Source organism: Pleurodeles waltl, chromosome 5 (genome assembly GCF_031143425.1).
Source record: "Pleurodeles waltl isolate 20211129_DDA chromosome 5, aPleWal1.hap1.20221129, whole genome shotgun sequence".
Taxonomy (NCBI): Eukaryota; Metazoa; Chordata; class Amphibia; order Caudata; family Salamandridae; genus Pleurodeles; species Pleurodeles waltl.
In genome coordinates this window covers 811,875,135-811,889,645 of record NC_090444.1, presented here as the reverse complement: position 1 = coordinate 811,889,645, position 14,511 = coordinate 811,875,135, and positions in this window count along the sequence as shown.

Below are 14,511 nucleotides of genomic sequence, written 5' to 3'. Positions count from 1 at the left end.
ATGTAATTGGAGAGGTCTCAAGGGTCATAATATGGTTCAGTTCCCTGGTAGTAACATCTGTAGACCCTGAGTATAATCGGCCAAAGTGATCTGTCCACTCTACAGGGAGTATTGAGGCACAGGGCAAACGGTTTGGTTCTTCACTAGCGTCAGCCACCAGTTTTCAAAATTTAGAGGTATCATTGGATTTTGCAGACTCCAGAAGGGAAGCCCATCTGAGCTCATCCCATCTCCTGCGGGCTCTTCTGAGCTCCTGTTTGTAATTTTTCCTTGCTTGCCTTACATGCTCTGTCTGGCCCCCTCTTAGAGCTCTCAATAGATTGTGCTGTGCTTCCCTGCATGTGGGGCTATACCACCCTGCATTACATTTTTGATTTCCTTTGCTATCAATCTCTTTGGTGAAAAGATGTTTTAAGGAATTAAATAATAGTGTGTGGGCTGCTATAAGCCCTTTACCATCTTCTAGAAGCAGGGGCATACGCTCCATATGGTCCGCCAGCTGGCTATACAAGGATATCATGGTACCTGGGTCAGTGCTCACACATTCCCATTTAACATTTCATCTATTGTTTGTCAGTGCGAACTGCTGTTCATAAATCTTGGGGCAAGGAGCTTCAAGTAGAGGTAATAGGCTCCTGACCGAGAAAATCAATGGCTCATGATCGCTTTCCTCGTGTTCTGAAATCTTCATATCAGCCATATGACCCCACAACCGAATGTCAAGCAAAATATAATCTATCTGGCTCTTCTGGACTCCACGCCTAAATGTAGAGTGAAGGTCAACATCCGAGCGGGAGCGACCGTTACAGGCCCGAAGACCATGTGCCAGTGTGATGTCCACGACTTGGTATGTTAATCTGTTCATTCTCGGTCTTTTGCTTGACACCAATTGGGGGATGCCCCAGTAAGCATTCTCTTCTTTATATAGTTCCTGGGCCAAAGGGTAGGGCTCAAAGGTAATATTAAAATCCCCTGCGATTAGAATAAAGTGAGAGGAGGTTTTACAAGAGAGAAAACTGTCCAAAATAGCCAAAGCGTCTGACTCATATTTACTGCCCAGGCTCCTGTTATAGATGTTAATTATTAGGAGCGGTTTCTCCTTAAGTGATGGTATTGATAAACCCATCAGATCGGGACAGCCCATATCTACCATTTCAATCCGACATTTAAGGGAGCAGCTAAGCCATATGAGCAGCCCACCAGAGGGTCTCCCGGAAATCGCCTTACTTGCTGGGACCCAATAGCTTTTAAAACCAATTCTGTGTTTGGGCTCCAATGCCCACGTTTCTTGAAAGAGGCATATTTTGTGTTCATCTATAAATTTGCCCCATTCAGGGATGCCCATTTTATTCTCCAACCCTGCAATGTTCCAACTAAGAACTGTATCTAAACCATCTATTTTATCTTGGGAAGCTTTGGCCGTGGAGTACCCTCTTGCAGATGAGGTGCCATGGGGAGGTTTAGTATCCCTTTCCATCATAGGTGGACTGGCCTCAGTTAGGTTTTCTACTGCATTATCACCCATGATGTTACTCGCCCCATTTAGGTCGGGCCTGGCATAGTCAGTTCAAGTGCCCGGACAGGCGGAGTGAACCCGCGGTTGCTGGTACCTGTTAAATCCGGGGCTGGGTTGATCTCATGAGCCATGCCCTCCTTACTAGCTCCCCAGGTGCAGATCTCCATACTCTGGTCACAGGGGAAAAAAGAGGGGGTATTTTCCATCCTAGAGGGTTCAGTCTGGGCTGGTAAAAAGATTGGTGTGGAGCCTCTGTTGTCTGCAGTGAGAGTCTGGTTAGCCTCAAGACTGCCTATTCCTATTCCTTGTGTTTCAGTAATTTTGGTTGTAAGATGATTCTTATCCCAATTTATAGATCCTTGAGGCTTGGGTAAGCCATGCGCAGGCTGATTTTTAGTCAATCAATTTCAGAAAGAGATGGTGAAAGGGAACTGCGTCCTGACTGAGGGGCAGGCTGCATCTGAGAGCTAGTGGAACCTCTAAGTGGCATTAGCGCCCCCTTGGTAGCTGATGAGACTATATGAGGGTAGAAAGCCTGGAGTCTACACAAAGATACTTCTCCCCCTAGAGGGTTGGATTTGCGCACATTTAGAGAGAGCTGGTGGACAAGGGTGGGTGAATCAAAATTGATAACAATACAATCCCCCGTACCGGGGTTCTTAAGTGGACCCACCCAACCCACCCTTCTCACCATTAGTATTGAGGGTACCATGTGAAATGCAAATCTAGCATTGTTATGTAGCCAATGTATAACCTTATTTTTCAGTTCTGTGAATGATTCGGCGATATCTGGTTTAAGTTTAGGGATGCTCGTGATAACAAGAACATATGGGCAGGATTCCGGCGGTAGATGTAAAGTTCTCAGATTGATTCCTTCATCCCTATACATCCGATTTGTTGGTGGATAGTTCTGATTAAGGATATCTTTGTAGGATTTTGAGTCCATGTTATTGGGGGGAGCAACTCCTCCATTTCCGCTCAGAAAGGGGGTAGCAGTCTTAGTACACTTATCCTTTGAGGCGGTGGCCACCCTGGCAGTTAAAGCCCTCTCTGGTTGGTACAGGGGATCAGGGCAGTTCATTGAAGGGTTGCGGACCATACCCAATGATAGGGGGGGGTTAATGACGCTATTGGCTGGTAGGCCCGAGGGGAGAGTTTGGCAGGGAGACTACAAATCCAGTGGGAGGGGAGTGATCATCTGCTTGGACTTGATAAGGTCTTCCAGATTTTCTTCAATGGCTTGTAGGCGAGTTGCTATAGGGTGTAGCCTTTTAGAAAACTTGTCTTTTATGTGTTCAATTATATAGTCAATTGCAGAACAGTCATCGGTAGATGTTTGAATTAATATCCTTATTCCGAGTTGGTGCAGCGTGATTGGGGGAACTCAAAGTGCGGGCCCATTTGTTTCTTAGATTTACCTCGCCTCTTTTACTTTTACCTTTTGAGTTGTGCTCAGAATTGGGTAGAGACCTGCTTAAGAGTGGCTGAGTAAGTTCTGGTGGCTGTGTGGCATTGCCCTGGGTCTCCACAATAGACTCTTGGGTGGTTAGAGGAGAGATAACCGGGGAGACTGTAAATCGGATGGATGGAGGGGATGTATTGGAATTTGCGGTGGGGATAAAGAAGGACAGTTAACTACCGTCAGTGGGGGGGCAATTACACGGCGCTCCACCATTTCAATTTCCTTTTCTAGTGCTCCAACCCCTTTTCGGAGAAAACCGTCTAGGGTCTTGTTGTTACCGGCCTTTTCCAAGGGTGCCCCCCCCCTTAGCCGTCTACCCATCTTGACTCTTTGGACTCCTTTTGTCTAGCAGGTATTTTTGGTCAACTTTTTACTGTGGGCACTTTGCCTCCCCTGTTCCCACCCTGTTAACCCCTCACTGGGGCCTTGTTGAAGAAACTAAAATGTCAAAAAGGTACAAATACTGCTCACCTATAGCAGTGTATTATCCTCACAGCTGTGGTGGGTTCAAACGCTGGTCACCAATCCCAGTGCCAGTTCCAGGAAGAAAATAGTATGGCCCAGCCCAGCCTCCTCCGGTCGCGAGGCGGGTGCGCAAGGAAATGTTTAAAGGGCTCCTGCCCTGTGTGACGCTGCCGCCTCCTCCTCCAGCTGATCGCGCTTCCCGCGAGGCGGGAGAGCGAGGAAATGTTTAAAGGGCTCCTGTCCTGTGTGACGCTCCCGCCTCCTCCTCCAGCTGATCTCGCAAGGTGCGCTGGTGTATTTTTTGTGGTGTTATATTGTGGTGTTGTATGATTCATTGCACAAATACTTTACACCTTGCCTTTTAAGTTAAGCCTGACTGCTCAGTGCCAAGTTACCAGAGGGTGGGCACAAGATAATGTGGATTGTGTGTGACTTACCCTGACTAGAGTGAGGGTCCTTGCTTGGACAGAGGGTAACCTGACTGCCAACCAAATACCCCATTTCTAACAGCTACCTAGTGGCTAAACTGCACAATTTGAAATAACAACAAACTGAATCAATACCAGCTTACTCATTTGAGTAAACTGTGTGAACCTTTGTAGGGATTTAATTCACTCTCCCCTCTTTTACTTCATTGTGACATATTCAAACACCTTCAAATATGTGAGCTCAGAATGTTCACTGAACAAAAATCTATTGTGATTGATTCAACGCGCTATAAACTTGTTCTACCTATAATGCGAATATAGGGCACACATGGCAACTGACTTGCTGCTTAGTTTTCCCTAATGGCTTTGCCAGACGTCTTGGTGTGGATAAGCAATGTTTTTACACTTAAAAGCTATCACTTTAATAAGTGCCTCTCCATGAAGTGATAAAAACTGATATTTTAAAGGGAAACTCTTCCGATTTCTGTAATTGAGAATAAAATCGAAAGTATTAAATATTGATGTAAAACAGACAGATAAGAGAAAGTAATTACCATCTAACGGCTGTAGTGCACATTGTGAAACTATGAAACATTGTATTGACGCCGGTTTCCCCACTTGACCACATTGTGTGATTCTATGCAAGTATTTCATTTTCCCTGTGCCACCTTTTTTAGGGTCGAGCCTGCGTTGCATGCGCTCGCGCATGCGTATCGCAGCGAGACGCTTTTGTATTTAGAAAAGGGCTCGGAGACCTGTCAACGTCACGTCAGTGTTTTTTATTGGTTCGTGGGCTTGCCTAATAAAATCTGCTTGCTTTCATTACTCGAAGGCAAAAATACCTCATGCCTTTTCCGGTGGCTAGCCCTCCTCGATCGCAGCGACCAAGTACAGAAAACATGCGAGGCTCGCTGTTTTCCAACGGGCTCGTGGACTTCTTTTTCTCTAATTTACGAGCGCGATCTTGCTTGGCAGAAGTCGAGCGCTTTACGTAGTTAATTTCACTTTTTTGGGTTGTGTACACAAATGCACTTTTGCCCGATAGGTGAAAAGTCAGGTTAGGAGTTTACAACGCGATCAGCTCTAACATGAGCAAACGCGAGACCCGTTGCATTGTAAATGCTTGTCTTCATTGCTGTTTAAGATAACGTGGCACAAAGACAATTGTGTTTGATTTAATAGACTATGATGTTTCTCAGCATATAATAATAATCTAGATCACATATAGGTGACACATGACAACAGACTAGACCCTTAGTGTTCGTTTATGGCATTTCTGTCTGGGGGTGGGGTGGAGCAGCAATGTTTTTTAGAAGAAGTTTGGAAACTATCAATTTTAATCAATCCCCCTCAATGCAGTGATATAATCCAACATTTTAAGGTAAAACGTTTCCGTTTCCAGAATTATTAACAAGTAATGCAAAACCGTGAATCTTTGATGTGAAACAGGTGAGAAGGAGATTTCCATCTAGTGGCTAATTTACATGCACAATGTGAAACTATAAAACTTGGGACCAACCCCAACTTCCCCACAAATGGTGTGATCCTAGGCAAATATTTTATTTCTCTGTACCACTGTTTTCTTGGCACTTATGAGAACACCTTTAAATATGTGAGTTTAGGATGTGTGCGTATAAAAACCTCTTGTGTTTGATTTAAAAGGCTACAATGTTGCTCCATAGCAAATATTTTCAGGGCTCTGTGCACGGGCTCACTAGGGCGAAAGGCTGAATCTGGGATTGGCTCTGGCAGGCGTTAATCTCTCTTAATTTACTGGGTCTCCCACCTTGAGAAAATCCGTTCTTTTTTTTTTTTGTTGGTTTACATGACTTACTTGAATAGTAGCACACGGCCCTTCCTATCTCCGTTGTACAGTAATGAGGGCCCAGCTATGGATTCCTTATCTGAGTGGAGTGCCCTCACTGTAGCTGCCCTAATCGCTAGTGCTGCAAGCAATACCATGCAGGTGCAAAGACTTTGAAGCCAGCTGCTGTAGCACACCAAAATGGGCATCTCTGTGTCTGCAGAATCCAATGCACTGATGGCATATGCTATACCAGGAGAGCAGGTCTGGCACTGCCAGGCTGATGGGCAGTGAGTCCTCAAATCAGGGTTAGGCTGCAGGTGAATTAAAAGCAGCACTGTCTTCCGGAACTGCACTGCCTATGAAAGTAAGCAACTCTGTTCCTGAAGCTAAGCAACACGTGTTTTGGCGCTGCACCTCCAGGTTGAGCAAGGCTCGGGGAGGGCATGTCCCACAGCCCCTTGTGTAACTAAATCGACCCTCCTCCACTCTCCTGGGAGAGGAGTGCCCGCCCAGCCTCGGTCCCGAGTCAAGTCACACAGTGCAAGCTGCTGTGCAGTGCATTATAGGAGCAGCCCCAAATTATGTAGAATAATAATACATGTGGCCAAAAAAAACGAAAAACTAAATAATTTTTAGGGGGGGCACACACAAATATAAGCTGGCCTGGCCCAGCTGCCCCTCCTCCATATTTATATCCCTAGTTTAAGCCTTTAAGCCTTCATCAGAACCTTTAACCAAGTCACTCTTTAACATAACCTAAGGTGAATTTGCAAAAGTATTAAAATCTATGATACAACCAATGGTCAAAGAATTGAAACGGATCCACCTTTGTCTCAGCCCTCACAGAGTCAGGTCATACCCTCAACTCGAGGCTTACTGGAAAGAATCTAGCAGGGTTATGACTCCACTGTCCATTGTTACTGTCTTTGTGCTTGCCAAGTTGAGTCACCCTGGGATCCTTGCTCAACCCTACATTCTTCACATATATCTATATATATATAGATATATATATATATATACATAGATATATTTTAATGTAGTTTTTGTTCGTTTTCAAAGTAACAACAAGAAGCATGTCACTGATGTGGTAAACCCATCTGCCCCTTCTGTCACAGGTAGCGGTGGGAAATACAAAGGTTACAAATCTCAGAGGTGAAGGACAATATTCCCGCTAACTTGTGCAGTATTATTCCAGTAACAGGCCTGAAAATCAAGGAAGGTGTGAGGGTGGTCACAGTCAGTCGAGATAACAAGTATCTGCTGGTCCTAGCAGGAGTAACCAAAACCAAATAAGAGGTTAAGAAAGAAACATAAACTTAGGAATATAAATGTAACTAGAACCATGTACATTCTGCTGCAGGGGGGCCTAACGTGCTAATAATTGCAGCTATATAGGTAGTGAGAGCTGTGGGAATGCTGGAATGAGAGTGGGTACTAGATGCAGGGGATCTGGGTACCAGCGCCAAGGTGAACGGGTTAAGGGCTAAAACTCAATCTGAGGGATGCTGCACTGCCCCCGCAATCTTACCGACTCTCCAGGGGGTAGAGGGCCCTGCCCATGCCATGAATCTGGGGGCAATCCTGCAGTATGATGCCCCAGACCTGTGTATGATCTGCAGCCCTAATGCTGTGCCCTGTCTTTCTCTCAAGGGCCACCTCTTCGCAGTCTACCCACTTTAGTAATCAGTGCTATAGCACAGAAGGTTAGGGCCTCAGGAGTCCTTCCAGGTGATATGTACTTGATGGTGAGCTAGTATCTATTCTAAGTCGATGAATCTGGATGTTATGGCTTTATCCTTAGGCCTGGAAAAAAGTCCCAGACTTTTCAATATGTCATGATCTGTGGCCATGGTAATGTATCAGACAACAAATTCTCAATATAGGGAGAGGACTGGGCAAGCCCAAACCATGTGATAAATCAGCTTTCACCATGTTGCATCTTGGGTATGCTGTCTGAGCTGTAGACATGTATATATTTATGTGTGATGTATACTCTGTGTAGGAAGTAATATTTGATTAGCTTAAATCTGGTGTTTCTCGAGATGCATGGATTGTGTTCTAGTATAGAAATAGAAGAACCCAGTCTTTGTTGGAAATCAGGAGTTACATGTCATGTTTCATAGATCCTGCAGGTTCCCCTTAGCTTGTTGTAGAAGTACAATGTAAAGTAGTTTGAGGCTTTGACCTTACTTGTTGTGGTGCATATGACCTGTAGGGCTTTATGAGTCAATGGTTCTTCCACCCCTGTGTGCCAATTATCCTGAATAATGGCCCTCACTGCCCGCTATAATGGGAAATGTAGTGGAGGGATCTCACAGTTGTCAGGAAGATCCTGGGAAGTTATCAGTTTGTTATTCTCAAAGAGGTCACCCAAGGTTCTGAGTCCGGCCCCCTCCCAGTCCCACAACACCTCCCGTCTCTCCCAGGGTGTAAGGCAAACACTGCCGACAGTGGGAGGTCTCCAGCACTGGGATATTTAAGATGCAATCTCTGTAGCACCCTGGACAAGGCCTGTTGACTAGTATATGCGTTGGAGTTGTCTGAGGTTTACGTAGCGGGTGGAGTCTTAACTGTAACCACTTAGTGCCCATGAGGGTTCCCAAGCCTATCCCATGTGGAAGGGGGAGGACAGTGAGCCTCTCCCCACCTAGTCGCCCATGCCAACTGTGCAGCCAGGTAATACAGTTGAAAGTCAGAAACTGACAGGCTGCCCTCAGTTGTGAGAGTTTCACTATGAAAATTCTGTACAATAGTGTGCCTCATTGTAAGGTCAGTAATAAATTGTCTATTTCCAGGGAAATGGTGCAGGACACTCCAATGGGGAATGTAAAAAAGTAGTATTGTAATTGCAGCAACATCATCATTTTGGCCAGGGCAACCCAGCCCATAATCGATAGGAGTAAGATGTGCCAAAAGGCTATTGTACAGCTCAGTGAAAGCTAATGACAGTCCTGATTGCCCTCTGACAATTAACATACAGATCAATAGATTCTCACTCCATGTTATGGAGGTTGTGTGGCTCCCAGCTTCTTTCCTATTTCAGGGGGCCGCGTTTCTGTCTCAGGTGCATGGACATAGTTTACGTGGGATCTGCTCCAGTTTACCCCTAGGTCTGAGACCTAGCCAAATTTAGGGAGTGCCTTGACTGTGCCCTCCACATTGATGCAATACCCACGAAGGTAGAGCAGCAAGTCGCAGGCATACAGGGAGATTTAGAGTGTAGTGTTGTTAGCTGGAACTCCCCAGTAAGCTTGGCCCTGCTGAAGCATGAGTACAAGAGGCTTTGCCACCTTGGCAAAGAGCCCCAGAAACAGACAGAGATGAAACCCCGGTCTTCACGAGGGTAACTGGGTTGGTATAGAGAGGTTTGGCGCATGTAAGGTTGCTCCTGCCCAGCCAACTTGCTGGGCATCAAAGTTTATAAATATTCCCATTCGAAAGAATAAAAATCTTCCTTCATGTCCTCTGCCAATACCAACACCATAGAACCGATCAAAAGAGGGGAATAAGGCATATATCAGGTGCAGAATATTCGGGGCTACGCTGCAGTTGGAACAAACCTGGACTGATCTGGGTGTGTAAGATCCTTGTGGCGGGGTAACTATCTGCCGATCAGTAAATTACAAAGGATCTTATAACCCTCGTTTAGGATTTAAAGAGGCTCTATAAGGACACACTATCCTCCTCTTTTCCTTGTTTCAGGGGTGGCACTGCTAGGGCCTCTTGCATAGTTGGTTGCAGGGTGCCCTGGTCTTGTGCAGTGTTATAAAGCTTGGTTAACCTTGGGCCAGGATGCCACTATACGTCAAGTAGAACTCTATGAGTAAACAATCAAGTCAATGGACTGTACCCTGGGGTAGGGACCTAATGGATCCCTGTATGTCCTGCACCTGGATATTTCACACCCAACACTGTTGCCACATCATGTTTTACCCTAGTAGTCCAAACATTAGGATGTAAGTCTGCAATGCCTGGTCTGGGGGGCTGTGTAGAGTCGGGTGCAATAGTCTAACAAGTCTGTTTTTATGTCAGCTTGAGTGCATCTTCGAGTTACTGCATTGTTGACAATACATAAGATTTTTTTGCAGTCAGAGGAGGGCCTGGCAAGTCAAAAGAGTAGTTGGTCAGTTTTGTTCCACTGGCTATGAGCTTTGGCATGGAAATGGTGATAGTCACGGCATCTGAGCCTCTTTAATACCTACAGTAATTTCTTCTTTGCTGCTGGTAGTTGCTGATGCTTAGAAGGGTCATACAGACTTGCTCTATCTATAGCTGTCAAATAGTTGTTCCTGCTGGGTATCCTCTTTCAGTAATTGTGCTTGGATCCCAGTCATTGCTGCAATGCAATGGCCTCTGGCCACCATACATGCCCGTATTTATGAAAAACGACACAAACCTGTGCAAATGCAGTTTTGCACCATTTTTCTCAATGCCGGCTAGCCTAATTCCTTAGTGCCATCCTAGCGCCATATTTATGAAATGACGTAGGATGGTGTTAAGGAATGGATAGCACAAATAAAAGGTGCTAACCGCTGCACAATGGTGTAAGTAAAATGACGTTAATGCTTCAAAAATGGTACAAAACAGTTTTGCAGCACATAAACATGTCGCAAAAGGGCTAGCGCCATATTAACATCGCATTAGCATAAAAAAAATGCAAAAGCAGGAAAGAGTGCAATTGCAACAGAATATGGAATCCAAAGGCCAGGAGAGACCCCAGGGAGACCCCCAACAGACAAGATGGACACCTTCCCAAACATAAACAATCAAACCTTACAACGCAGACATCCTTGCAGGATGGTGCAAGGATGCCTGTGTTGGCGCTAGGCAGCTCTATGTAGTGTGAGCCAGGAGGATACAGAAAAATCACAGGGGAAAGAGAAGAGAAAGAACAAGTGTTGCTTTAGTGAGGAGGAGCACAACATGCTGGTCAAAGAGGTGACGGAGCACCAACATCAGCTATTCATCACCTCCAAATTGCCAGTTGGAAAGAGAGACGCAATATAGCAGCAAATAGTGGACAAAATAAACAGTGTTGCAGAGGTGAAGAGAACTGTCACTAAGTTCAAGAAGCGCTGGCATGATAGCATGTGCAGAACTAAGGAGAAACTGGACAGGAACCGTAAGGCAGCACTGAAGACTGGAGGTGGAAGTCCTGCACCACAGGAGGACCTGGATAAGCCACAGGAGGATCTGGATGAGCTGAAGGAGATGTTTGCAGCAGTTATCCCGGAGGAACTGATCACTGGAATCGCAGGGCATGACAGTGCAGACTAACAGGAACCACCACAAATGCAGGGTAAGTTGCAGGGGGGAATATCTGAAACTCTACTAATGGCAGAAGGGATTGCACATAGGACACACTCACTGCATGCTAAAGAGTTGTATTCAGACACATAGGCTCTCAATAAAGACGTACCATCCTCACCCAAGCCACATATTTAATGACGCTGTTGTGCTCTGCACACCAACATATACACAACGTCATCATAGGCCAATCAATATGGCTATACTCCACCATGTAAATACGCACCACATTGCCTGGCAGTCATGTGCAATTAGTGTGGGTGTGCCATGCCTGCACCCATTGTATTATAGTCTAAGCCCCTGTACCAACACAACTTAGACATCAGAGACCAGAATGGAAGTCAATACCACCCCAGGGTGGGTGTCAGGGTGGTGTATCAGGCCAAAATGTTTTTCTAACTCAGTGTTGCATTGCCTATTCTCATGTGAGCTGCATCTTGCAGCACACATTGAAATGCCATCTCACCCAAAACAGTTTGTACATGTGCAGCAAGGGACACCTCCCTGCACATGAACAAATCATCACTTCAAGGCATCCACCGTCATCATGCTGCAACAATACCAGTGCTGGTGCAGGGAGCACTAATCTGTGCAAGGGGAATTGCAGGACTGTACTGTATACAGGAAAATATGGCACATCTCTTCGTACAAAACTGCTGCAGTGTACTGCAACACATTTCCAGCTGCCAAATGAGTACATTTCTGCCCTAAAACTTGCAACCTGCTGAACACAACCGATACAGGCTGAACCCACAACAACTCACACACAACCATATGCATCACTTGTGAATGGCCACAGAATAAATGCATACAACACATTGTGCATGTATGGGAACATCATGTGTGAAGCTGTACAAGTGGCTGCAATCTCACCATTTGACAAGTTAGAGGGTTAGATCAGATGGAAAATGATGGTGTGTGCTGCTGTGCACAATTTGGCAGCATCACACACCGTTGTATGAAAAAAGGCCTGGCTGCACCATATACATTAGAATACACCGCTCCCCTGTATACCTGCGTGCGCAAGTGGTAATCAGATATTGTGTGCCAGTGCAGCCACCCTTGCACTATAGTGCAAAAATGACTGCTTTGAGGGGGAGACAGTGTCTGTGCTGAAAGGAACTCCGTCCTGCGCAACAACAACCTGAAAGTGTAATTTGCTCTTACTCTGTGAGCTGCATAATGCAGAACACATGGAAAAAGCAAGAAATGCAGTACAAATGTACGCATCAATTCTAGATCATGACATGTGAAACCCACCACTGGGATGGTGTCAGATATTGGGACAGTGTTAGAAATGGGGTCTTTGGTTGGCAGTCAGGTTACCCCCTGTCCAAGCAAGGACCCTCACTCTAGTCAGGGTAAGTCACACACAATCCAAATTATCCTGTGCCCACCCTCTGGTAGCTTGGCACTGAGCAGTCAGGCTTAACTTAGAAGGCAACGGGTAAAGTATTTGTGCAATAAATCATACAATAACACAATATAGCACCACAAAAATACACCACACAGTGTTTAGAAAAATATATAATATTTATCTGGATATTTGCAGGTCAAAAAATAAAAGATGCAATAAGAAAATGTAAGAATATTAATGGAAAGTGATATAAAGGGGGTTATTCCAAGCCTGGCGGGCGAACCGCCAGAAGACCATACCGCGGTCAAAAGACCGTACCGCGGTCAAAAGACCGCGGCGGTCATTCTGGGTTTCCCACTGGGCTGGCGGGCGACCGCCAAAAGGCCGCCCGCCAGCCCCGCGGGAAACACCCTTCCACGAGGAAGCCGGCTCCGAATGGAGCCGGCGGAGTGGAAGGGGTGCGACGGGTGCAGTAGCACCCGTCGCAAATTTCAGTGTCTGCTAAGCAGACACTGAAATTCTAAGTGGGGCCCTCTTAGGGGGGCCCCACGACACCCCATACCGCCATCCTGTTCCTGGCGGCCGAAACCGCCAGGAACAGGATGGCGGTATGGGGGTCGGAATCCCCATGGTGGCGCAGCAAGCTGCGCCGCCATGGAGGATTCCCCTGGGCAGCGGAAAGCCGGCGGTACACCGCCGACTTTCCGTTTCTGGCCGCGGCTGTACCGCTGCGGTCAGAATGCCCAAAGGAGCACCGCCAGCCTCTTGGCGGTGCTCCCGCGGACCACGGCCCTGGCGGTTTTTACCGCCAGGGTCAGAATGACCGCCAAAGTGTCTTAAGTCTTTAAAAAGCAAACAAAGGGGGTCATTCTGACCTCGGCGGTAAAAGGCGCTTACCGCCGGTCAGAAGACCGCCATAACACCGCCGCGGCCGCGGTAAACCGCCACGGTCATTCTGACCCGCAACTTGCAAACCGCCAAAAACCCGACATCCACAAAAGTCCGCCACACCAAAGGTCAGCGAAAAAATGGCGATGACCAAACCTCCACCGTCACGCCAACAGAAATGCGCCCATACCATTCCGACCCACAAATCCACGCGGCGGTCTTTCAAACGCGGTATTCCATTGGCGGTACACACCGCTGCGGTCAAAATACACACACACATAGAAAACTCAGCCACATTGGTCATTTTGAAACACGCACACCTGATACACATACTAACACCACTCCCACACACCCAACACAATATAAAACACACACCCACATCACCCACAAACCCCTACAACCCAAAATTATTGATGAAGGCTAGAGAGAGAGCACAGAATAGACAATCCCACAACACAGAGGCACACAACACCATCACCCACACAGAATCCACGCACCAAACACCACACACCACCACACGCACCACACTCATCACCACAAACGCCACCCCACACCTCATCCACACCACCCCATGGCACCCCAAAGACACCCCAGGTTCACTGACGCAGAACTCAGGGTCATGGTGGAGGAAATAGTCCGTGTAGAGCCCCAGCTCTTCGGGGCACAGGTGCAGCACACCACAATTGCCAGGAAGATGGAGCTATGGCAAAGGATAGTGGACAGGGTCAACGCGGTGGGACAGCATCCACGCAATCGGGATGACATAAGGAAGCGCTGGAACGACCTACGGGGGAAGGTGCGTTCCATGGTATCAAGGCAAAACATTGCGGTGCAGAAGACTGGCGGCGGACCCCCACCTACTCCCCCAGAATTTACAGCATGGGAGGAGGAAGTCTTGCACATCCTGCATCCTGAGGGCCTCGCAGGAGTAGGCGGAGGAATGGACTCTGGTAAGTCAAATCTTCACTACTGCTTCCCACCCCACCCCACCTGCATGCCAAATCATACCCCCACCCTCACCCCCCACCCCCATCACACCAACTCCTTGCAAATGGCTCACCATCACAACCCACCCATCCCAACACCAAGCCCTGCATGCGACCACAAAGCATGGACACCCATCACCAAAGCATGCCCACTGCACACACACATCACCCCCACAAGCCACCCTCACAAAAGCCCCCACAAGGGAATGCCTGCACTTGGGTACACGGACACCAACCCATCACATGAAATGCCACACACAGAAGCAATAACCATACCTTTATACCCCTGCAGGAC